This window comes from Pleurodeles waltl, chromosome 10, assembly GCF_031143425.1.
Source record: "Pleurodeles waltl isolate 20211129_DDA chromosome 10, aPleWal1.hap1.20221129, whole genome shotgun sequence".
NCBI lineage: Eukaryota > Metazoa > Chordata > Amphibia > Caudata > Salamandridae > Pleurodeles > Pleurodeles waltl.
The window spans coordinates 658,818,058-658,845,825 of NC_090449.1; positions in this window are offsets into that span (position 1 = coordinate 658,818,058).

Genomic DNA, 27,768 nt, shown 5'->3' on the forward strand with positions numbered 1-27,768 from the left:
CTTGAGGGCCAGAGGGCTGCACTGATATCGGCAACTTCTCTTAGAGACCAGCATCTACAGACCAGTTCCAGTTTGTCCGCTGGTATGTTCCCGGGCTCCAACTCCTGCAGACGTCTGGGTCTATTCCCTTTAGTCATACTGCAAACTTCCAATGACAACCTCTGATGACGATTGTGAGTACTGATAGTAGGGGGTGGGGGGGTGGGGCGATTTGCCCAAAATTCTATGACACAGATTATCCATGGTTAAAAATATTGATTTCCTCTCGGAATTGGCTGGGGGAGAGACTGTGGTGCCTGCATGGTGACCCTGGAGGCATCTTTGAACCCCCGCAGTGGATGTCTTAACTTCCTTTACTATGTGCAATAATTGTTATCACTTAATATGTTCTTGATTCTGGGGCTCTGGGTCTGGGTGGGTACTTGTGTCTACATGGTTCTTTCTTTTCACTGGTGGCTCCATGGCAGGTCTGATGCTACGCCCCCTCGGTAGTGAATACACACTCTGTTATTTTGTCTGAATGTTTTTCTGACAGTTTTGATCGAACCATCGTTCTACGCTGGACCTTGTTTTGGGGGTTTGTTTTAGGTTGAATGCCATCATCACATGCTGTTTGTGTCATCAGCACTTTTGCGCACTGAGTGGGGTGTGGATCTACCATCTCAAATGTACTTCACAATTCTGGCTATTGAAAGTCACTATAGCATGATAACTTGGAAGGCTACAGGCCTGGGATCGGTACAAAAGAGGTTTAGAATACTAGCATACGTGCACTGTTGCAAGGCACACACCGCTTATTTGCACGGGTCACATCTAACTGCCCCTGAAGCCCTTAAACTGCATATAAAATGGAGGGTTCAGCTGTTTCACACATCTTATACTGCCTTCGCACGGGGACCACGATCTGGGTGCGTTCAGGGGTTCCTTTCGCAGCTTTGGACATTAGGATTGATGTGTATGGCCATTATGTTCTTGTTGGGGGTACTTTAGATCAGTGGTTCCCAACCTTTTGACTTCTGCGGACCCCCATTTTATCTTTACTGGAGCCCCGGGACCCCAACTGAATCATTATTGGAATCCAGGGAACCCCACTAAGTCATTACTGAAAGCTGGAGACCTAATTTGTTAATATTATTTAATTTTCGAAGCAGTCGCGGACCCCCTGAGGAGGCTTCACGGACCCCCAGGGGTCCCCGGACCACAGGTTGGGAACCACTGCTTTAGATGAAATGCCGGTAGTACTTGACAGTGTTTACGTGCCAAATGTGGAACAGGAATTTTTTCTGGCACACTTGTCTACAGTGCTCACAAATTGGGCGCAGTATCCCCGGGTAATAGGGGGGAACTTTAATACTGTTCTAGATGTTAATTTGGACTTTTCCTATTCCCCCCTCCCTGGCACAGGTTCTGTACGGGAGGCCAGGGCCTTACAGCAGTGGGTTAAGGGGTGGGCCTTGTCTGATATTTGGTGCAGTCGTACTCCCAGCATGCGTGACTATTCATTTTAGTCGCCCCTCACATACATTACATGCGCGCCTTGATAGAATCCTTTTATACAGTGTCCTTTCAGGCAGATGTAACTCTCACGAAGTACCTACATAAGACACTATCCGATCGTAACCCTCTAGAGCTCACATTATTGTGGGGTCAGGTGCCAGCTCCTATCCCCACTTGGTGCATGCAACCCCAGCTTTCAGAGGATGCAGTGTTTTGGGATGCACTGGCTAACACAATCAATACATATTTTGCTGAAAATACTAACATTGCATCATTGCCATTAGTGAAATGGGCGGCATTGAGGTTGTGGTGCGAGGAGGTATCCATTAATTCAGTAGTAAGGTCCTGCAAAACGGCCCTCCAAAACATCACTTGCATTGAGAACAGTCTGGGTCAGGTGGAAAAGGCTGCAGTGGAGAATGATTGATGTGTAAAGCAGTTGCAGGATGCCATAATTACTTATGTTGAGCTCCTTGAGCACATGCGCACTATTGGTTATAGGGCCTATGTGCATAGGACAAGCACTGAGACTGACAAATCCAGTGCATTGCTGGCACATATGATTTGACTGTTACCTTCTCTGACACCTATCCTATCAATACTTATGCCTCAGCATGATCTAGTGACTACCCACCCAACTGTATATCAATGTGGCATTTCCTGAGATTTATACCACCCTTTACAGTCCCCCTTCCCCACCGGACCAGGCTGCTCTTCGCTGATTTCTAGAGCAATTGACCCTTCCTAGAATATCGACTGCAGACAGGGAAGCTTTGGGCGCTCCATTTCCTCCAGGTGAATTTCGGAGTGTCATCGATGATCTGGCCTGCAGCAAAACGACAGGGACAGGCAGCTTCCCTTTTGACTTTTATGCCACCTTTGCTAAATGCCTATTTCAGCAGTTGGAGAGGCTTTACAGGGCCTCCCTAGAGGAAGAAATGCTGCCACCCACAACTCAGCAGGCATTGGTAACCTCTTTGTTAAAGCTAGGCAAACCCCAGCCGATATGCCCTATTGCTAACCCTTGTCCCTGCTCAACACTTAATATAAAATCTTGCTAAATACAAGCGTGCTTGCTGTAGGAGGCTGGCCTGGTTTGTAGTGGGTACCCATGATACTTACACCTTATACCAGGTCGAGTTATCTCTTGTTAGTGGCAGTGTCTAGACACCAGGCTCTCTAGAGGAAGCTGTAGCTGAGCAGCTAAAGCTTATTTAGGAGACATGCAAAGCTCATGCAATACCACTGTAGTCACACAGTACTCACACACATGGAAGAAAATACTCAGTGTTACAAAAATAAAGGTACTTTATTTTGGTGACACAAATACCAAAAATACCATAGAGACAATACTCTCTTAGGAGGTAAGTAATACCCAAATTATATACACTAACACTAGTATGCAGAAATAGGCATAAAAACAGTTAGAAAACAGTGCAATTAGGGAAAATCACAATAGTTAGAAATGGACCTAGAAGGGACACAAGCCATATACTATGAAAGTGGAATGCAAATGTCGGTTTCCCACCTAGCAAATGTTGTGTGTAGAGGGACGCTGGGAGTACTAGAAATCACCAAAGGTATGTACTAGAACCCACCCCAGTGCCCAGGAAAGCAGGAGTAAAACACAGTAACCTTTCCAGAACACACAGAAACACGAGAAAGAAGATTATGCAAGAACCAGAAGAGACTGCAAGACACCAACAGTGGATTCGTGGACCTGAAGACTTGTGGAAGAAGGGGACCAAGTCCAAGAAACACAGAAGAGTCCAGGGAGAACAGGAGCTCCTGCTTACCCAGATGAAGGTGCAAAAAAAGAACCACCGGTGAAGAAGAACAGTCAGTATTGCACCCAAGAAGACGGATATGGGTTTCTGGTTGGTGCAAGTGCTGTCCCACGCCGGATGGAAGATTGCAGTCTGGTTTGATTCGCTGGAGCCCGCCACCAAGCCTTCGCACATGCAAAGCTTGCGGTTCGCGGAAAATGCCGCTGCCCAGGACCTGGTAGGACCAAGTGTACTTTACCCAGGGTGGGGAGGCAAAGGGGGCTCTCAGCAACTCAGAGAGCCCACAGAAAACCAGGCAGCGTGCACAGGAGTCCCACAGCACAGGGACAAAGGAGGTGTAAAAGGAGGCCCACACAGCCCTATGACAAAGGCCCCCACGCAGCCGGAGAACCACTCAGGAAGATGTTCGTCACAGAATAGAGTGCTGGGGGCTGGAGTTGCACGGTGCACGAAGAACTTCATGGAAAGATGCTAACAAGCCCTGGCAATTGCAAAACACCAGGTGCACGGGGTACTGTCTTGCGTGGGGAGCCAAGCTCTTACCTCCACCAAAGTTGGAAAGTAGGATGTCAGGATTGTCGGGACCACTTCAGTCCACCACCCATGATGCAGGATCCACGCAGCTGGTTGTCATTGCAGTAGGTGCCTGTTGAAGCAGGGGAGTGACTCCTTCACCCCAAGGGAGATTCCTTCACTCTTCTGGTACAGGCTTTCCTCTGAGAATGCACGACCGGGAAACAGTTGCAGTTGCTGGCAGGAGCTGAAGATAGAATGTTGCAGAAGGTGTCTTGGCTTCTTTGATACATTTTCTAGAGTTCCTGGAGGGTCCAGATGCAGTTTTCTCTATGAGAAGTTGAAGCGGAGGATGCAGAGGATTCCTGCTGGAGTCTTGCAATCCGAATCTGAAGAACCACCCACAAGAGATACCCTAAATAGCCCTGAAAGAGGGATTGGTCAGCTAAACAGATAAGCACTTATCATGGGAGGGCTGACGTCATCTGCTGGCACTAGCCACTCTGATGCTCCCAGAGTTCCCTGCCAACTTGGAGTCCAAGATGGCAAACCCCAGGGACCCTCTGGAGGAGTTCTGAGCACCATCCCTGGGGTGGTGATGGACAGGGGAGTGGTTACTCCCCTTTCCTTTGTCCAGTTTTGTGCCAGAGCCGAGGCTGGGGGTCACTGAACTGGTGTAGATTGGATTATGCCAGGAGGGTATCAAATGTGCCCTTCAAAGCATTTCCAGTGTGTTGGGGAGGCTACCCCTCCCAAGCCTGTAACACCTATTTCCAAAGGGAGAGGGTGTAACAGCCCTCTCCCAAAGGAAATCCTTTGTTCTGCCTTCCTGGGCTCGAGCTTTTCAAGCAACAGGAGGGCAGAAACCTGTCTGAGAGGTGGCAGCAGCTGGGGCTGCCTGGAAAACCTTGCAAGGCTGGAATGGCAATACTGGTTGTCCTCTAAGGAGCCCACAGAGTGCATGGAATCATACAATCAATGCTTGCAAAAGCCCTGGGGTATGATTCCAATATGTTTGATACCAAACATGCCTATGTTCGGAGTAGGGACCTATGTCAAGTACAGGCGTAAAATGGCTTCTCCGCACTCACAAAGTCTGGGAAAATGGTCCTGGAGGTCGTGGGGGCACCTTTGCTAGTGCAGGGGTGCCCTCACACACAGGTACTCTGCAGCCTGCCCTCGGGCTGGATGGCCTGTTATAGGGGTGACTTATAAGTGACCTGGTGCAGTGTAAATGGCAGTGAAAGGGTGCATGCACCTTTTCACGCAACCTTCAATGGCAGTCCTGTAGAAGCCTTTGCATGGGCTCCCTATGGGTGGCAAGAAATATGCTGCAGCCCATAGGGATCCCCTGGAACCCCAATGCCCTGGGTATCTAAGTACCATATACTAGGGACTTATATGGTGGCACCAGTATGCCAATTGTGGGTGAAATTCTGGGTTACCAGTATGCAACAACCAAATTTAGAGGAGAGAGAGCATAATCACTGGGGTCCTGGTTAGAAGGATCCCAGTGAACAACACATCAAGCACACTGACATCAGGCAGAAAATGGGGGTGACCATGGCAAAAAGAGGGTACTTTCCTACACTCGTCAGCTGCTCCCCCGACTGACACAGTTGATATATCCTAATCAATATGGTTGTGTTTTACGCCGTGACATTTCACTCAAAATACGCTGCTTTTATCAGATCATTGATGTGTCTCGTCGTCAGTACCTGTTAGCCAGACACCAATCATTAGAATAAGATCTGTAGCAGACCTTCAATACCCTGAGTTGGGATTTCATGTTTGCTGCCCTAGCATGTTTTGGTATCCACCCCACCTACCCTCGTTGTGTTGAACTACTATACACATCCCACTGCAAGGGCTAGGACAGGAACGCATATCTGCTCTCCATATCCAGTGTTCCCTGGCACTAGACAAGGATGCTCACTTTTGACACTGCTCTTTGTTATGGACTGGAGCCTCGGGTGCAGCAGCTTAGGTAGGATCCACAGGGGTGGGGGATTCCCCAGGGACCCATGATGCATGCCGTATTGTTGTATGCTGATGATATGGTATGATACTGATGCACATCTAGCCAGCATGGTCATAGGCTCTGATCTTGCTGGTAATTTACTTGTCGCTGGGTGGGGGACTTTACAACTTTTAATAGTTTTAAAGTGTTAAAAGTGTTTTACCTGTGGTGAATTTTGAATCTGCTGCATACTTTTGCTGCCAGTGATAGAATTGACTCAGCAGGCCCCGGGGAAACCAGAGGGAACCATTTTTTGGCACAACAACACATTAGTCATCATTTACTAGACTGCCATCTTGATAGGTGCTTTAGCTTTTTTAATCACCGCCGTGGCGTGGGCGCGCAATCAGCCAGTACGGTTCTAGACCTCGATCTTGCTGGTATGCTGCTTGTCACTGGGGGGTGGGATTTTACAAGTTTTAATAGTTTTAAAAAGTGTTAAAAGTGTCATTCCTGTTATATACTTTTGCTACTAAATATAGAATTGACTCAGCAGGCCTAAGGGGAACCATTGTTTGGCACAACAGGACCCAAGTCATCAGTTGCTACAGGCCATCTTGGTAGGCACTCTAGTTGTTCCTCAGAGCCCATATAATGACGACCATGGCAAGAATGTGCCTAGTGGGTGTGCTGCTGCCAGCCAAAGGTGCACCAAAGGCAAGCCCGCCTGCGCTCAACTGCACCAGCTGGGACTAGGAGCCAGAACTCCTGCCTTTTCAATACAAAATACCACCAGATATACTTCCACTCAACTACGAACCCTTCAGGTCAATGAGTACAACTCCTGCTTACATGCCTAACGCGTCAGATATGTCAGTTAAAACCTGTGCATTTTATCCTCTGCTTCTCCCAAAACAGCCTAAGAGAACCAAAGAGCAGACAGGGTTCTGTTACGCACTAATTGTAGGTCGTTAGAATGCCATAAACTCAATGTTTTCTCCTTTATCCAGGAGTACAGTCCAGAATCCTGTTTTTAACAAAAACAAGGCTACACGAGAGCTCTGAATCAGACTTAGTCAAAGCCATGCCTCCAGGGTACCATATCTTTCGGTGAGACCATGAAAATAAAGGAGATGGGGGGATCGCCATTATCCAGAAAGATAATTTCAGGTACCTTTTTACTGCATCCACTCTCCAGGATTGTGAAAATCTGTCCTTTACCATCTCCCCCACTCCAACCTTTACCTTCTCAGGGGTTCTACTTTATAGGCCACCAGGCTCCCCTACCCATTTCCTAATGCGATCCATAAGACAGCTGCAGACACAGCCCTTAATAAAAGCAATTTCTCCTTGCTGGGAGATTTTAGTATCTACGCTGAGGATGGCACAATTGGTGCCTCCAATAGCTTACTTCAGGATCTTGTTTCCTTACAGTTCAAACAGAAGGTCAAGGGCCTGGCCTATGAGAAAGGGCACACTATTGACCTGCTATTCAGTAATACCCCCCATATATGGGTACTACAACCCATACCAGTCATATGGCCAGACCACTACCTGATTCCCATCACCTTGCACCTCCCCTCTAGTCTCAGCAGCCTACCTCGGTCTACGAGGAAGGACCAATGCTAGTCTAAACTAGATAGTGTAGACTGGGCAGATACCCTTAGAAATTCCAAACCCGATATGGAGGAGTATATGTCTGTAACAAACTCCAAGTTCCTTAATGAGATCAATAACTCCCTGGACCAAGTCCTTCAAGTGAAGGTGTGTAATGGTGTGCAGCAAAGTAAAAAATCTCCTTGCTTTTCCCCTCTTCTATTAGCACTCTAGTGCAAAAGGCTAGAGAGGAAATGGAGGAAGTTCTATGTTAAGCCAAGTAAGCGTGGGTACCGGGATGCAGTCAGGCACTACCACTCCGAAATCAGAGCTTCACAAGCTTCATATTACACCATTAAAATGGAGAAGGCCTCTAACTGGCCCATATAAAATTTCCAAATTCTGAAGTGACTTATAGAGGTAAAAATAGACTGTCCACCACTAGAACTGTCACCATCGTGCTGCAACATACTGGCTTTTTTAATCTCTAAGAAAATCGTAGATATTTACTCATCCTTCCCTGACAAGACAAATGTGACTAAACTCCCTACAGGCAGACAACAGCAGGGCTACCCAGAACACGGCCTTTCGGCCTTTCAGCCTTTCCTGTGACTACCCACAATCAGCTGTCAGCTTTATTTAGCCAAGTCAAGTCAGGCTCCCCCGTGACCTAACCCCCTTCCACCCCCTCAGAACAAGGCTCTTAGAGTATCTTTCCTGTCCTGCTAGAACTACTGAACCTACCTCTATCCTCTGGCTGAGTTACCCAACAATAGAAACACTCAGTGGCAACGCCACTGCTTGAAAAGCCAAGCATAGACCCTTCATGGCTGGGAAAATATAGATCTATCTCCGTACTGCTGGGAGTGTCTAAACTCTTGGAGAAACATATCAGTCAACATCTCTCCTTATTTCTGGAATCTACCAAATGCCTCCACCCCACCCAAATGGGTTTTAGACCACAGCACAGCACTGAAATGGCACTGCTGGCAGAAAAAAAGAACTCAGACAACTCTTGGACCAGGGAGGTTTAGCATCAGTCATCCTGCTGCTTTCAATACGGTGGAGCAGTGGTTCCCAACCTGTGGTCCGGGGACCCCTGGGGGTCCGTGAAGCCTTCTAAGGGGGTCCGCGAGAGCGTAGAAAATGAACAAATATTAACAAATTTTGACAAATTAAGTCCCCAGCTTCCAGTAATGACTCAGGCGGGGGTCCCCGGATACCCATGATGATTCAGTGGGGGCCCCGGGTTCCATAAATGTTAAAGTGGGGGTCCACAGAAATCAAAAGGTTGGGAACCACTGTGGCGGAGCATGCAACAGTTATCCAGATGTTTGCAGATGTAGGGATAAGTGGATAACGTCCTTTCTTGAGAGTAGAACCTTCCTAGTACTGGGCCAAATGTGCCACTCAGATATTCTATCACTGAAATGCAGAGTACCAGAGGGCTATACTTTAAGACTCAACCTCTTGAACCTTTACATTAGTTTTTGCAGAGCTAGAACAATATCTTGGTTTGATTATAGTCTCCTATGCAGACGATACACAACTAGTCGTATCTATAGCCCTGGCACATAGCTCCAACTATAAGCAACTTGTCCCCTGTCTAAAGGGGATGGACAGCTTGATGGCCAACTGCTCCCTCAAGTTAAATGGGGACAAGACGGAGATTATGCTCTTAGGCTCTTAGGCAACAACAGTGTAAAGGGTGTCACTCCCCTGGCTGGATTGCCTTGGGACTACACCGAGACCTAAAAACAAAATAAAATGTTTGTTTCTCTGGTTGGATGACATGCTTACCACGGAGTTCCAGGCCAATGAACTAGCAGCAAAATGTTTTGGAATACTTAAATTGATATGAAACGTGTTAGACCTTTTGCCGTTTCTTCCACAAACACTCACCGTACAGGCTCTCATCATCTCCCAGTTGGATTATGGGAACTCCCTAAACCTTGGCTCCGCAGACTATGTCAAAAGAAGTCTACCTATCATCCAAAATGCGACTGCCCATCTTCTTAAAATTCCAACTGCCTGTCCGCAAGGAGGGCTTGACCGATCTTTTCTGCCATCCCATAGAGCAGCAAGTGCAGTTTTAAGCACTCTGCATCATGCTTAGGGCCTTTCACAGCAATGGATCTTTGCGTGATGTGACCTATGCACAACTTCCCTCCTCACAACACTGAAAATTTTCAGATCTAGATAGGGTGGCCGCTCCTTCAAGTATCTAGAGCCTATACTATGGAACAACCTGCCACTCAAACTGCATCAAATAGATTCTGAATCCTCTTTCAGGAATTCTCTGAAGACTTGACTATTTGTCAATTAGATATTTTCTTTCAGCATTCAGGTCAGTCAGTGTCTGGGGTCTGCTGGTCTAGAGTAGTGCTGGGAAGCCTTCAGGTAGCCATGCGCTTTACAAATCCCTCGGATTGGAATGGATTGTGTTGGGAGGTGTTACTGTTCCTCTTGCAGGATGACTATTTGGGCAGTGCTTTGCAACTTGATTAACTTGCAACAGGCCTGACCTGTCTCAGGCAAATATTAGCTGACACCTGAGCAGGGCCCTTTGTTTATTTCTCCAGTAAGGCAGGAAAGGAGATGCCCCTTGAACAAGTTTGAAGTGACCACAGAGGAGGGGTTGCTCATTTATTCTTTCATGGGGAGAAGGGGTTCACCATCTTGAATTTAGGCAAAGAGGGACACAGTGGGATTGTCTGCAGTAGTGCATACAGAAAGTGCTGCAAATGTTAGTAGGTTTACCCCTGGGAAAACTTACCTTGTTGGTTGTGGACAGGCCAGAAGTCATTGCCACCAATAAGCTAGTGGCAGGTATATATGTAGCGTCCCTGGGCAGAACACTCTGGACCTGTGAAAGAACAGAAGGAGGATTGTACCTGCTGTTTGAGACATGTGCTGTGACCTGAAACACTGGTGCTGCTTCTGATTGCACCCAGGGCAAGAAGTGTACTCCACGGCTCAGCTGGCTGAACTCCTGTTAATCTACAGGGACAAAACAAGCTGCAAAAAACCTTTTGCTGAAAGAGGCCAGCTGACCAGTTTCAGCTGTGTCCACTCTGGACCCTGTTAATGGTTTCTGTAAGAGTGAGTCTTGACCCCCAAGTGCTGTTCCTAAGATCGTGGGACCATTGGTTCCGTCAAAGTGTACTCCTAAGAACATGCTGAAACACCTGGGACTGAGAAACATTTTGGCTCCAAAGACCTCCGGAGAACCAGGATAAACCTGCCAAGTCACTCTGACCAAGTTCTGTTGGTGCTGGACTGAAGATTCAGGTTTCTCCCACTCTGAGCTTTTTCAGCAGTAGTAAATTTCTTTTACCCGGACATCATATACAAAATATCTAACCTTGCGGAGCCCTCTTAGGCTACAACCTGCAACCTTGCTCTTCTGGAGGTAACCGAGCTGCAAAAAAGTGACTGAGTTTGAACTTAGAAACCATGACTGGGCAAAGGCGCCCTACGTTTTGCGTGGTACAATGACTTAAAATTTTCCTGCTCAGACCTATTCCCACCTAAATAAATGGCTTCATCTGGACCTCATTCAATGCCTATCCAATGTCGTGGAGCCCATCTTGGGTGCAGACTGCTGCCTTCTAAAGAACTTTTACTTCCATTTTCAAGATTAAGGACCTGATTTAGATATTTGCAGATGAATTACTCCGTCACAACAGTGACGGATATCCCATCCGCAGAAACATAAATCCTGTAGGATATAATGGGCTTTATATTTCGGCAGACAGAATATTTGTCACCATTGTGACGAGTAACAAATCTGTCAAGCTCTAAATCAGGCCCTAAGTCCAAAGGTAAAATCTCCAAGCAGTTGGAACCTGATTGGTGGATTTGACTCAGCCTCAAATTGTTCCTGCATCCCGGTCTGCCCCAATCAGTTGACCCTCTTTGGCACTTAATGCTTTTGACACTATTTGTATTGACAATGTTAAATATTCATATCTCTGGGTCCCCTTATTCATTTTTGTTGTTTTGATTCCATTTTCTTCATTACATTACTCTCTGTTTTTATACACCTGAGTGGGGGTCTTATTGGGTTGTGTTTTTAACATGTTATCTGTTTTGGTACTTCCAAATGCTTTACACATTTTCTTCAGTTAAGCCTCCCTGCTCTGTGCTACAACTACCAGGGTTTGAGCTCAGGTTTAAATGACTATAACCTAGCAATTTATTGACATTATTACTTGTGGTGGACTTCCAGCCACCCCAACTAATAATCAACTTTCTCACAGGGCCGGCATTTGGTGGGTGAGTGGTAGATCTGATATTCTAACTCTACTTCTTCCAACAGTGGGGAAAAGTGCATATTTGGAGAGGGTGTTTACATTTACTATTCTTACTCTAATCGCACCAACACTGGTGAAAGTTTACATGTATTGTTGGGGTCTTATTTAGTATTCTAACTCCACTCCAAATATTATACAAAATGACTAAACAGAGGAGGTGGTAAAAGCACATCACCTCCTACCTTACAAACAAATGCTACATTTTATATATGATGCAGTGCAAAATGATGTATACTAATTAACTACCAAAGTACATTTTATTAATAATTCTTTTTATTTTTATGGTTCACATAAAATACCAAATAAAACATAAGGTTAAACTTTAATATACACCCCAAATCATAAATAGACCAATTTACGCAAGTAAAATATTTTTATCACAATGTATTTTTTCTAATTTACCATATTAAATCTTAAAATATGTACATTTGCTACTGATACCAAAATGCATTAAAAAAATGTAAGTAGGAAACACAGTAAATACAATTAAAAATCAATTTTTGTTTAAAAATCCACCCAACTCCGTTTAAAAATTAATTACTCAAAACAATAAATGAGCACCTCATAATATCTGATCCGGATATATAAAAATAAACAAATGTATACTTAAATAAATAAAAAAATGCCATTTACAATTTCATTATTAATAATACACTACCCATACAATCCCCCAACCTCATAACCCATAAATAACATTAACTTGACTACAGTCACATAAACAAACTTGTAACCAACAGCAAGAAAAGAAAGGAATGCACAACAACAGGGTGACAGGGAAGGGCAAGTCAGGGATTATATCCCTCTGACCCACCCCCATACTGTAGCTAACATTTAGGAACATTCACTTACCTGTGTTTTTTTACTGTTTTATCAGAGGGGCAAACCAACCACAGTGGTCCATTTCAGTCGGCCCTAGAGAGAAGAGGAAAATGAAGACAATTGTGAAAAAACAAAAGTCAGAGGAGGAAAACACAAGACATTTAGAGAATAATAAAGAGACCGATAAGCAAATAACTAAGGCGTGCAATACATTTTTTTATCCGTCTACTGAGCCAGACCATGTGACAATAGGTATTCATATTTTCATGCCTGTCATGTTTTAGCTAACAAGGCAGGCAAATATAATAAAACATTGCACTCACATGCAAATAGTAGCATTATACTACAACTATATGTTGACTTATGTATGTATTTAAGGAAATCTCATCCTAGTTTTAACTCCTTATGCTGTCTATCTGCTCAGTTGTTTGCCTGGAGTTAATGAAAGATAACATGGAGAGTCACTCAAAAAAAGCCAAATGTTCTGTATTTTTCTCTTTTTACAAACATGAAAGACATTTTATTCTGTCTGCAATGATCTGTAAAAATCAGTATACATGGAAATCTGAAAGTCTTAATTATAATTTAACCCAAAATAAACCTAACACAAATAAACTCAGATTTAAATTTAAAACACTACTAAATATGCATTTTTACATCTTTGTGTATCCTACAGCCCCCCAAAAACCCATACCCTGAAAAAATAATACAAAAAATAAAGTTATACCTAAAATATCTTATATTAAAAATAACATAAAAACACACAAATAACATGCAATTTGTGTTAAATCCCACAACATTATACCATACCATATTTTAAACATCAATATTACTGACAAAAAGAAAAAAGCAATAAAATAATGTTCAATATTATGTCCCACATATATGTGCAGTCTTTACATTTTCTCCAAAATATTTTGGGCCAACAGTATTTCATGTTCGATATTCAAGTAAGATATGTCACAAACGGGTTGAAAGATATTTTTAATTTTAGGAAAAGTACAAAGATATATATTCAGTAGGCCTCCATTTCAACAATAATACATTTAAAACATTATTTAATTCAGTAGGTTAAACATAATCAGCAAAACATTTGCTGATTTAACTTTGACAGTGTAGTTAAACACAAATGTTTTGACATAGCATAAATAAACACTTAAATACATTGAATTGCTTCTAATGTTTACAAATTAGCATGTTTAACATGTTTAAAAATAATGTCCAGGATGTTAACACTATTAAATACTCCTAATTCTTCCATTCATGTCCATTCATAACAACACGCTACCCAAGTAATTGTAATCCAACTTTGACTGAAGTAAACAGACTATAAATACCAGAATTGACGAAAAATGCATGAGTTCATAGTTTAAATACTAGTAATATGCCAAATTGATATATTCTTTTTGTGTGGGCTGGGATACCAAATTAACAATCATTGGTGCCAAAGCCCATAGGTGATGCCTTTGAAACCTGCTGGCTTTGCCAGTGCTTTTTGGTGATACTGAGCAGCGTTGATAAAATTAATGCTTTTTGCTGGTGCTATTTAGTTTTGGCAAACAAAAAGATGCAATGACTGCCACTGTTGTTGGTCGCATCTTTCTGTAGGCACGTGCATGCCTCATCACGTACAAGTCTACAGAATGATGAAGGTGCCATTTTCTTTTATTTTTTATTGACAGATCTCAGAGGGCGGGTACCACTTAGCTCAGTCAATTAAATAAAATGAAATTTTAGGTGAGTAAAAAACTTTTCTGGGCGTGTCCTTAAGTTGCCCATTGATTGGGGTTCTTGAAAGGTAGGAGTTAAGTGATTAAGGGGGCTAACCTTTTTTCCATTATCTGTAGGAGATGAGGAAGAGATGTTTTGCTTGTAGCTGACTAAGGCCCTCATTAAGACATTGGCGGTAAATCCCACTTACAGCCACGGTGACAGCCGCCAGCATACCACCGCAGTGGCGAATATTCGTTCACCATATTATGACACAAATACACCAGTCCAACAGAATATAGCCCCATACACAAATCCGCCAGCCCAAAGGTCAGTGGAAAAGTGGCAGACCCAACACCCATACCGTTACTCCAACAAAACAACGTCCATCAAATTATGACCTACGAATCACCACAGCAGACCTTGAAAGGTGGTAAACCATTGGCGGTACATACAGCCGCCCCCAGAATGGACACCCACATACAAAACAACACTACATTGGCCAATACTAAAAACACACACCTGACACTCATACACATACCACACCCACGCACCCACAGCACTATAAAACACACACACACACATTGCCCACAACCCTTTATGGAAATTGACACGAATACTACAGAGACAACTAGACACACACACCACACACACCCATGCATCTTTCACGCCCCCCACATCACACACCCCACCACATTACTCAACACACTCCCACCAACACACACCACACAACACCCATGTCCCCGCAATGGCACCCCTGTTTCACTGATGAGTTGTTGAGGGTCATGGTGGAGGAAATTGTCAGGGTAGAACCACAGCTGTTTGGAGCACAGGTACAGCAGATATCCATTACCAGGAAGATTTAGCTATGGCAGAGAATCGTGGACAGGGTGAACGCCGTGGGACAGTACCCAAGAACAAGGCATGACATCAGAAAGAGGTGGAACGACCTACGGGGGAAGGCATGTTCCATAGCAGCAAGAAACCAGCTTGCTAGACAGAGGACTGGCGGTGGACCCCCACATCCTCCCCCACAGCTCACAGCATGGGAGGAGCAAGCCTTGGCAATACTGCATCCTGAGGGACTTGCTGGAGTAGCCGGAGGACTAGACACTGGTAAGTCAACATTTAACACTTATTACCCCCCATACCTGCATGCCATCACACCCCCTCACCCTCACTCCTGTCACTCCACTTCATTCCACACACTGCACCTACACATATGACTAACCCCAATACCAAGCCCTGCATGCTATACCAATGCATGGACAGCCCTCCCAGCCCTGCATTGACACCCATCACTAAAGCATGCACAGCATAGGAGAACTAACAATCCCACAATACATCACCATACAGAAGCAAAAAGTGGCAGGGCAACACCAACAATAAAGGGAAGCCAGGGATGTACAATATGTCACACACATGAAGCATAATACATCACTTACATCCCCACAGGTGTTCCAGCCAATGTCAGTGGAGAGGAGGTGCCACGACTGACCAGTCCCCCAACAGAAGAAGCCCCAGTGATGACAGTAGCTCTGGACTTCAGGATCTGGATGAACTACCTGGCCCATCAGGGACAACTGGACAGTTGGTCACCCAAGCCCACTCACAGACCACCACAGAGCCTCCCCCTTCAGTATCCAACCCCACAGCACCCACCCAGCATACCCACACCTCTGTCCCAGGTTCCCACCTGTACAGTGACCCCAGGCCACACCTCACCCCCAAGACAATCAGGGACCTGGGGTCAGTGGCAGTGGGCACACCGTTCAGGGTACAGAGGCACAGGCCATCAGGGACACTGGAGGCCTGCTGTGCACCAGGGGGAGGACAGGACCAGTGAACCGACTCTCCAGGAGGCACTTCCCGAGATCTTGGGAGCCTACCAGCATTCCCAGGACACAATGGGCCACATCCGTGCAGGAAAATAGGTGGCTGCAGGAGGGACAGTATCAGGGGATCAGGAAGGACTTGCAGGCCATTAACACCACCCTGATCTCCATAGCAGGGATTGTGGCAGACATGACCAACATCATGAGGGAAGCAACAGCACACCAGTGGGCCTCTACCACTAGCCAGTTAATTAACCAGCCCTCCACTTCAGCTGCCGCTAGTGGGCAGGAGGCCCCGCCACAGGACTCACAGGCCACCAGCATCCCTCCCCCTGCAGAAAGTGAACGTTCCCTGCTACCCAGAAAGAAGCCAGGGACACTTTCCAAGACCCCCACCAGGAAATGAGACTCACCTGATTGTTCCTCTTGTGTCCCACTCAGTCACCTTGTCCACTTTGAACTGCCGTTGCTCCTCTTCCAATGGCCCCTTGGACACTGCACCTGTGCTACAAACAGACTGGAGAAATACCCTGGACTTTCCTCCACTATCACCCCATTCCATTGCACTTTTCCCTCAATTTCTTAGCACTACAATAAACACCCTTGAACACAACTTGACTACTAGTAATTTATGTTTTGAAAATGTGTATTAATGTAAACAGTCACATCCATTGAAAATGAGCTGTACACTGTGAGAGCTTAGAAATAATGACCAGTAGCTGGCTGTAGTCAGCACATCAGTACACAGTTGTTATATCACCAACATCTGTAAAATGACAAACCATAGGTGACAGTAAGTTGAGATAAAAAGGAAGCCAATGCCATCATGCCACAGCCACACAAAATACACCAATAGTCATAGAAATGTGCAATTTCACTTTCTCACCTGTGTGTCATTGGAAGTACTGACGGATAAATGTGGTCCTGTTGTCCTCATCCTCAGCCTCAGCCTCTTCATCCTCACTGTCCTCAGGGTCTACTACTGCCAAAGGGGCATCTCCAGTTTCCTCCTCCTGCAGTAAAAGTACATGGTGTCTGAGGGCCAAGTTGTGCAACATGCAGCATGCCACTACTATTTGGCAGACCTTCTTGGGTGAGTAGCACAGGGATCCACCTGTCAGATGAAGGCACCTGAACTTGGCCTTCAGGAGGCTGAAGGTCCTTTCGATGATCCATCTGGTTCGCCCATGTGCCTCATTATAACGTTCCTCAGCCCCTCTCCTGGCATTCTTTACAGCGGTTAGCAGCCACAACAGGTTTGGGTAGCCAGAGTCACCTGCAAGTATTGAGGGAGCACATTTAGCCACACACAATCCTATGGGGTTAACACCAGATGGCACACACTAATATACAGTGGGTGGGGACCAAGGCTCACCCATTAGCCACACCCTGTGCCTCTGTAGTTGGGCGGTCACATTTGGGATGCTGCTATTCCTCAGAGCAAAGGCATCATGCACCGGCCCAGGATACTTAGCATTGATGTGGGAGATGTGCTGGTCCGCCAGGGCACACCATCTGTACATTCAGTGAGTGGAAGCTCTTATGATTCCTGAACACCTGTTAATTCTGGCGGGGGGACAAACGCAATATGTGTACCGTCAATTGCCCCAATCCGGTCCTGGGCCCTGGGTAGAATCCATCCTTCACAGTGGCCAAATCTTCCCCCTGGGGGAAAGCAAAGTAGCTGCACATGTGTTTCACCAGGGCAGAAAACACTCTTGCCATCACGATTGGGAACACTGGCTGTGGCATCCCTACTGCCAAGCCCACTGTCACTTGGAAGGAACCAGTTGCCAAGAAATGGAGCACTAATAGAACTTGCACAAGAGGTGAGATCCCAGTTGGATGACGTTTAAAATGAGATCAGGTCTGGCTCCAATTGGGCACACAGCTCTGTGATTGTGGCCCTGTCCACTCTATAGGTGAGGCTAATGTGCCTGTCCTCCAGTGTAGCCAAGTCCACAAGGGGTCTGTACACGGGGGTATGTCTCCACCTCCTATTCATCTGCACCAGTAGGTATCTAAGGGACACAAGAGTGAGTAGGCTGTCACAATTGGAACAATGGAACCACAACTTTAGTAGACTTGGTGCACTTATGTAATGGGACAGTGCAAATGGCGAGGTATGTGCCAATCTAATCAGTGACGCAGTTATTGTCAATATTACTGTTCCCCCCCACGAAATGGCAACTGCCTGTCCTGTATGTAGGGGCAGGTGGAAGTGAGGTCATTCTGGTGATGTTGCGTGTCGTGGCGGAAGGCGGTCTTGCACCGCCGTGCAATTCCTCATTGGATAATATAGAGCTCGATGGAGTACAGTGGCCAATGGGGATCTGCGCCAGCAATGACGGTGTGCGTGGCGGCGGCCGTGACTGCCATTTTCTACCTGATTCCTCACTTGTTTCCGTACCATCAACAGGAGAACACCAAAATTGCGTGTGCTGCTGTAACCTGTGTCTGGAACCTACCATGGTCCGTGTGACTGGAGAAAGGGCCCCTGCATTCAACCCAGATGAGTTGGAGCGACTGGTGGAGTACACTTTGGGCACAATGCATGTGGGAAGGATGCATGGGGATGTGTGTGCAAGCATCGTGTAAAGTGGGTAGGGGGGATGCCTTGTGGTGGTGTACGTGGTGTACATGATGTACGCTGGGCGATGTGTCTGCAAATGATGATGGAAACGGGTGTGGTGGGCCATTTGTGTATCAGGCTGGACTGCTTGTTTAATGGTGTTCTCCTGTGTGTATTACCTCTGCAGGTCAACGCCCATCAAAATGAGGGAATATTTTGTGCCATCGCCAAGGACCTGCTGACAGTGGGAGGACCTGAGACGCTGGGCAAGGAAGACCACAAAGGCCCAGCTGGGGATGGCCTTCCAACGAGGAAGGGGTGCCTGTCGGATCCTGACTCTCCTGATGGCCCGCATACTGGTGGTGACCTACCCTGAGCTAGATGGGCACTTGAGGGAATCACAGCAGCCACAAGGGGGTGAGTACAGTGGGTATCAATACATATTTTGGCAGGTGGGGTGGTATCCGGTTGGTGGACTTGTGTTAGTGGGTACCCCTAAGGCCAGGCCAGACATTGCAGCATGGGTCATCTCAAGGGTAATGGGTGTATGGCAAATACAGGTAACCTCGCTTGTTAGCAGTCCATTTCAGGCAGGGCATCGTGGGTCCCAGGAGTGCTGCAGTTGGCGGTGCGTGTGGCCCTGATCTTGCCTTAGTAACTAGCCATATGACTGGCAGTGCAATGCATAGTGCTTAAGCCTGTTCCCTGAGTGTGACGGTGTATGCCAACTGTGGTGTTGGTGCAGTCATTGACCCAGTGTACCCTTTGTCTATCTCCCCCCTTTCTTGTTTTGTCATCCTGTCCTTGTGTGCATTAGCATCATCTGGCAGAGGAGCAGGGGCACCAGCGAAAGAAGGAGCTGCATTCCACAGGACCCAGGAGAGAGAGTCCACTGACACCGAGGGAACCAGTGGGACGGATGGCGAGGGGAGCACCATGTTGGAGACTGGAGGTGACAACACAGACTCAGATACCTCCTCCGATGGAAGCTCCCTGGTGGGGTGGACACCTCTGTGACCACCCCAGCTGCAGGTACAGCTGCCACCCCCATACCAGCACCGCCCTCCCAGTAGCCCCTGAGTGAGTTGCCCTTGTCCGCTCACCCAGGAGGGTGGGCATCTCCTTCATCCCAGGCACCTCAGGCCCTGTCCCATTGAGCCCTGCTGCCCTGAGTGAGGAGGCTATTGACCTCATTATATCCATCTCTGTAGGGCAATCAACCATTGTAAATGCCATCCAGGGGTTGGCATCCCAGATGCAGCAATGCAATGCATTCCTGGAGGGCATTCACAGTGGATTGGCGGCCCAACAGAGATCGATTTAGGCTCTGGCCTCCTCCCTGATGGCAGCCATTGTTCCTGTTGCACACATCCCCTCTGTCCTCTCCCAACCTGTCTGTCCCCCCCTCCTAACGGACACACATGCAAGCACTCACACACCCAACAGCTATCCACCTCACATCAGCATACAGCCCATGCTCCGGCATCCAAATCCAGCAGACACACACCTCCTACACCCATTTCCCCACCTCCACTCCCAATACTCCTCCCTTCACCCACCCCACCATCCCTAAAAAAGTTTTCCTTGCCCAACTTGACCTCTTCCCTCCCCCCAGCCTGTATGAGCAGGGTACCAAAGATCCAGCCCAGCACCTCATCCAAACAGTCCACGGAGACAGTGGTGGCACAACCTACTTGTGGTGGTAAGGATACCACACCTCCAGGCAAGAAGGGGAAGAAACCTGCACCTCCAGGCAAGAAGGAGCCTGCACCTCCATCGAAGAAGGGGAAGGAGCCTGCACCTCCACCCAAGAAGGGGAAGGAGCCACGCACCTCTGTCCAAGAAGGGGCTAAGAAGCCATCCACCCCTGCCAGGAAGGTCAAGGAATCCACGGCCTATGTAATGGAGGAAACAAAGCCCTCTACTCCAGCGGAGGCTGTCAGGGTGACACCACCACCGGCGGTCACAGGCCCCCACCACCAGCTCAGGAACTGCATCCATTACCACCTGCAGAGGCTGCCCAGGAGCAACCTCCATCCACAACCACACTGCAGCCATCACCAACTGCAGAGTGTGCCCAGATGCCACCGCCATCCACCACCACACTGCAGCCATCACCAACTGCAGAGGCTGCCCAGGAGCCACTACCATCCACCACCACACTGCAGCCATCACCACCAGTGGATGCCATGTAGGCCATCCTCCATGGGCTGCTGTACGAGGGACCCCCTCAAGAAGCAGTTTGGAAGTCACCCATCTGAGAGACTGTGGCCTTGCACTCTCCAGGACAGAGCAATGGGCATGTTGCCCTCTCTAGATCCAGTGGGAAAGTCACCCACCTGAGAGACTGTGGCCTTGCACTCCGCAGGACAGAGCAATGGGCATGTTGCCCCATCCAGAACCAGTGGGTTTGTTCCCAAATCCTGCTGAGGTGCCCCCCTCCCCCTCCTCCTGAGGTGCCTGTGCACTTGCAAACTGATGCCCCTGCAAAGTTCTATCCGGATGAAGTCAGGATTGAAGTTGGGCCTAAGACTGTGACCTGTGGCCATGTTATCCCTTTGAACTTTGGACTGGGCAGTGCAAGAGCCCCTCTCTGGCCCTCAGCACTGCCTTTCTGTCAGCCTTTTCATTGCGGGGACCCCACACAGAAAAGGCTGACAGAAAGGGAAGTTGTGATCAGCACGGTGGTGGCAAACTTGGTACCACCGTAGCTGACCAAGACTTCAACTGTTCCCAACCCATCAGGATCCCTCATCCCGGTGGAGGTGATCATAATCTGGGGGTCAGACCACAAGGACCAACCACCACCGCAAGTTTGGAGATGTCAAGACCACCAAACTTGTAATTACCCCCTAATTCATATTATATATTCAGTGCAATTCTAATTTGTATGTCTATTTTACTAAAGTGTTGGTGTTACTTTACTAAGTTTCCATTTATTGTAAGCATTGATATTATCTTGTTGAAGTCACTTTGGTGACATAATCAGTGACACACATTTTGTGATATCAGTTCTAATGACATTGCCTTTATGACAATTAGATTTTTCTACAGTTTTGAAAACTTGAGTGTTCTGAGTTAGAGCGACTACCTGTCCATTAGTTACATGAACCATCTATTATTTTGGGTCCATGTACGTTGGCTGTGATTATAATTGCAATGGTCTGTGTTTGTACGTAATTGTAATAATTTTAATTTGGACATTTTTCATTTCATTCTTGATTTAAAAAATAAATAAATATAGCGACGCCCTGATGCGCATATGTCAGAAAGTGTAAAAGGGGGCAGCTAAAGACAGACACCTGGGGTGTGTAAAATCAGGTCGGGAGGCCTGGCTTTGCTAACAAATACGCACAGAGCATGCAGCACTTGTGAAAAGAAAGCAACACTTTTCACCAATTTTCCCTCCAGCAGCAGTTGTACAATGAAGTTGGTGTAAAGATGCACGTAGGAAGATAGTCAGAAAATAAATGACCAATGAGATTAATACATGTTGTTTAATGTTTGAAACAGCAAAGCACTACTTGGAGACTCAGCTCTAAATAAAATGATAGGAAACCATTTGAAGATGTCCATTAGACAGATTGGTCTGTGTTCTTTTCACTGATTAAGGTGTCCCGATGAAGGGGCGGGAAGTTGTAATGGCAGATATTTTGTACATCAAAGGTTGGAACCCTATACTCAGTAGGAGGACTTTGGGACTGTTGCACTCACTACTCCCTGCCCTTTAGTGTGTCTCCCTATCGGTGGCTCTGTGGATCAGGTGACCGTGGTGTGCCTGCTTAATGTACATTCTGCAATGCGCCCACTTAATCTGCCTACTGCAAAGCACAGCATGTAACATGTAGGCCACAGATTTGTATTTGATATAAATAGCTCAGTAGGTCACTGCTTTATCTACAGATACCCTTTTGGTATCTGTAGGGCAGAAGTATCAATACTTGTAATCTAGCTTAGTGAGTTATGAACCAACTTCAAAGTACCCCTACATTTTTTCTTAATCTTTCCTTATTCTAAGGTCTCTAATACGGTTTCCTTTGTGTTGTTATAAGTGGTATATAATGGTTATTAGTATAAACACTCATACAGATGACATTCTTATAGTTGAAGACCTCTTTGTTGAGATGTCTCTCTAGGTAGGAAGACATCCTCTTTAAAAAATAAATTGTCTTGCTTTTTGGACAATTGTTGCTGTTACTCCCTGAGGTTTGCTTCGGTCACTATAATTCATGCTAAGGGAGCAGAATTCCCTTTACCTTATGCTGGTGTCAAAATTCTGCTCAGTAAGAGTGGCGACGTTTCCAGCCTGGGATCTACTAAATAACTAAGCCACTATAAGTGTACATCTTCTTTAATGTAGGAACATCAATACAGGAAACAAGGCACCACGATCCTCCAACACCGATCATCCCAACCGTCTCTAAATCAAGCCTTGTTGTGTTTGGAACATGGAACCCCCATTCTGTCATTACAATGACATAAGCACCATAACACATCCTCCCCTTTTAATCAACAATTAATATTCTTAAAAAAAACACAATAAGAACTAGAATAATAACAATAATAAATAAAACCAGAATAAAGAACAACAATAATAATAACACCAACTGGCACATTTCCAGTACATTGCCTTAGTAAGATACAATTACCATTCCATGTCCCATTACATATTTATATATGTATATATTTTTATATTAAACTTCACTCACACAACTATAAATATAAGTACAAGTCACTAAACTGGACCTTGAAGTTCTGATTGTGCATCCCACAACTAAATCTTTCAACCGACAAGGAAGTAGTACCCTCCTCTTCCTGCCATTCAAATCCTCTTCAATAGATTCCTGTCTATTTTCTCTTACCTTCTCTTCCCCCCACTATCCGCATTAGTAATGCCTGATGTCTCACACCTCTCACTCCTTTCCACCACTTCATCATCTTCCAACCAATCCTAAGTCTTCCTCCCTTCCATAGTCTCTTCCAGTATATCTACAGATCCTTCTTTTTCCATGCTTTACCATTTCCAAGTTTAACTGCATTATGCAAAACTTCTATCACCTGTTCTGAGTCAAAATACTGGCTCACCGCCTTCCTTACCACATAAGGTTTCTTTACCCTAACCCAGTCTCCTACTTCAATATTAACAGGTTTAACACCATGAGCTCTATCATAATATGCTTTAGTTTTCTCTTGTGACTTCTCCAAACTACCCCTTACCAAGTCAGGTGACCATTGTTCCACACCAGTTTCCATCAGCCATGCAGGACTAAATTTGCACCTCGGTCTCCGTCCCCTCATAAACAAAAAAGGACTCAACCCTGTGGTATTATTCTTTGCAATCCTAAATGCCCAAACTGCCTTCCATACAGCTGTGTGCCAGTCACGACGTTGCTTTATGGAACTATGAATAACCCCTTTAATAACTCTGTTGAATCTTTCCACTGTACCATTCCTACTGGGATTATATGAGGAAGTAGTCTTATGCTTAATGCCTACTCTCTCAAAGTATGTTTTAGCTGTATTAGAAGTAAATTGAACACCATTGTCACTCAACAAAGGCGCAGGAATTCCTTCCGACCAAAACATCCTATCCAAAACCCCCAGAACTGTATCTGTACCTGCCTTCTCCACCATTTCAACCACCGGCCACTTAGAAAACAAATCCATCAAAACAAATACGTATCCCTGTAATTCTCCTACAGGACCAAACAAATCCAAAGCTACACTCTCCCAAGGTTGTTTGGGTAAAGGTTTCTGATCCATTGGCAGTCTCCTCATACCCAAACTCTTATCTGCCGCAGAACATACTTCACAAACTCAGACGAATCTCTCCGTAGCCTTGTCAATCCCTGGCCACCAAAACAAATCCTTTACAACTGACTTGGTTCTACCAATACCAAAATGCCCTTCATGGCAGAGTTCTAAAATTGCATCCTGCAAACCACAAGGAGGAATAATCTTCCTACCTCTAACTACGACATTCCTCTCTACTGAAAGTTCAGACCTAATTTTCGAAAAATGTCTACAGAAATCAGATAACAGATCCTTTTTAGGCCAACCCTGTAAAACATATTGTAAAATCAATTGTAACACAGTATCCTTCTCCATTTCCCTCTTTTAACATTCTTCCTTGATGGCCGGTTTACCCGAATCATGAATTAAAGCCACTTTACAATCATTCCACTTGTACTCCTCACAGCATTCTAACAAACAAGGCATTCTAGACAAACAGTCAGCAACACAATTATTTTTACCTGGTACATACACCATGCGGTACAAATAATCCTTCATTCTCAAGGATAATCTCGCAGTTCTCGCTGAAGCCAACATACTTCCCTCACTTGTAAGTAATTTGATAAGAGATTTGTGATCACACTGGATGGTAACAGTCTTTCCCCACACAAATGTATGGAAAGGCTCTAATGCCCATGCACAAGCTAATGCCTCCTTTTCTATGATGGGGTACGTCTCCTTCGACGGTGAAAAGGACCTGGAAGCAAACAAAATAATGTTTCCTTTACCCTTATCATCTTTTTGCAATAGGACGGCACCTAGACCTTTATTTCTAGCATCTGTCGTCAAAAAACAGTTTAACCTAAGATCAAAACTCCCTATATGAGCTACTTTATTTAGTCCACTCTTAATTCTTACAAATTCCTCCTCACATTCTGAAGTCCATACAAATTCATATTTTTTTTCAGAAAAAGGCATATGTTATAAACCTTTTCCGCAAAATTTTGAATGAATTTTGCACAATATTCAGCCATACCCAGGAATGACCTAACATCGTCTTTATTGACAGGTGATGGTGCGCCAACAATGGCGTCAACCAAAGATGCTTTAGGTTTCGCTCCTTGATCACTGAATTCATGTACTAGATAATTCACACTCCTTTCAGCAAATTTACACTTACTCAATTCCACTGTTAACCCCTTATCCTCTAACACTACTAGCACTTTTCTTAATTTCTCATCATGTGCTTCCCTGTTCTCCCCAAACACCAATATATCGTCCTGAAAGAACATCACACCCTTCACTTTCCCAAAAAGTTTATGCATTAAATGCTGGAACACAGCTGCAGCCGATGAAAGGCCGAACAGCATCCTTTTAAATTGGAAACACCCAAAAGGTGTTATAAAGGCTGTGAGTTTCCTTGACCTCAAGGAAAGTGAGATTTGATGATAAGCTGCAGATAAGCCAATGGTTGAGAACCATTTTGCCCCCTGAAGACTTGAGACCATTTCCGTGAGCTTAGGTAAAGGAAAACGATCAACAACAATGTTATTATTCAAATGGCGCAAATCTATACATAGAACATTTTTTCCATTGCTACATCGAGCTACTACCATAGGTGAAATCCATTCTGAGCTCTCTATGGGTTGCATAACATCCATTTGTACCAGTTTTTCTAGTTGCATAGAACTCGTCTCTGATCAATATCGGTACCGTCCTTAATTTGTGTATTTTTGGAACAGCATCACCCTTTAACACAATGTTGTGTTCAAATTCATTCAAGTTGCCTAATTATTTACTGAACACTCTTGGAAATGTTTCCTCCATTTCCTTGTACAGCACAATACCATCGTTCACCACCAAAACTTTCTCTTCACTATTAGGGTCCAAAACCATATGTAAGTTCCCTAGTCCTTCCATCCAAGAACCGATGGTCCACACTTAGCGAAGTACAGTTTTCCGCTTGCATTCCTGTTCTTAAACAAAAATAGTAAGCATCTGAACCCCAAAAGGTCAATCTTCTCGTCGGTATAACTTTACGGGCATATATCCGGTTCCAACAACTGTATACCAATTTTCTCCACAAAATTATTTTTCCATACTTCTTCATTAATTATAGTGAAAGGTGACCCTGAATCCACGTATATCATAATAGGTACACCACCAATTTCCATTTCACATACAGGTTTGTCTTTTGTAACTTCTCCTGAGTACATATTTTTATCCTCCTCGTCGCTTCCACTCTGACTTTTACTATCATGTATGTACTTAACAGATTTATTCTTCCTACACACTCTTGCCGAATGCCCGCTGATTCCACAATTGCTACATCATTGTTTCAACGCAGGACATTTTTTACGTAAGCTAAGTGTTCCTTGCTGTCGCACCTATAACATCTTATTTCACCAATGTCGTTCCTTTCCTTGTGACTTGTTCTCTGTTCCTTCATCTGTTTCCGATTTGTCACCTTGTAAATACTTTCACATCCTTTATCTGATTGCTTAAGTTCCAAAGCACACCTTCTGGATATCACTGCCTTCCGTTCCATTGCTAGGACATCCTCCAGAGGCGAATCTCCATTAATCCACAACTTTTCTTGTATGGTTGGGTTACAAGTATGCATAACCAGTTGGTCCCTTATCAATTCATCCTGAATTGCATCAAACTTATGATCAATAGCAAGCCTTTTTAAATCGGCCACATAGTCATCTACAGACTCATCCTTACATTGTTTCTGCTGAAAACATTTATATCTCACAATACCCATGCACACCTTGGGTGCAAAATACTTATCAAGTTCCTGCAATGCAGCATTAAACACAGTCAAATGAATGCAGAAGAATCCTTTTTTCTGATTAGAAGTCATTTTATTCTCCTCATCGATTGCATGAATATAATTTAAAAAGTAGTCTTTCCATTCTAACCATTTTAGGATTGGTTCACTCCCAGTGGACCAAAAGGCTTGTAGCAGATTAATAGAGAAATTCTGTTGAGCCATGTTGCAAAATGTGGTTAGGGACACAATGTAGATGTATTCTGTCCCCCTGTAATGCAAAAATCTTTTTAGACCTTTTTTCTTCTTCCTTTCACTTTAATTATTCAATTTATAATGCAATTAACCCTGTTCCCTTTATGTACTAAGACGCCAAGCACGCAGTCCAAACAGGCGTCTGTTAAATTTTCAAAGGACACGCCAATTCAAACACGCGTAAAATCTTATACTGTACGCGCCTTGAAAGCGTCTCTGTTGTCTTGGCAACCAAAATGGCCGCCACGCAACGTAAGCAACGTTGAATGCGTCTCCGTTGCCTTAGCAACCAACACTCGACGTTTGCATATGCCTTGTAACCACACATTGACTTCATGCGCTCACGCGTTCCCTCGTGCTTTTAGAACTGTAATGTTCATATATTAAGTTAAATTCCCACGT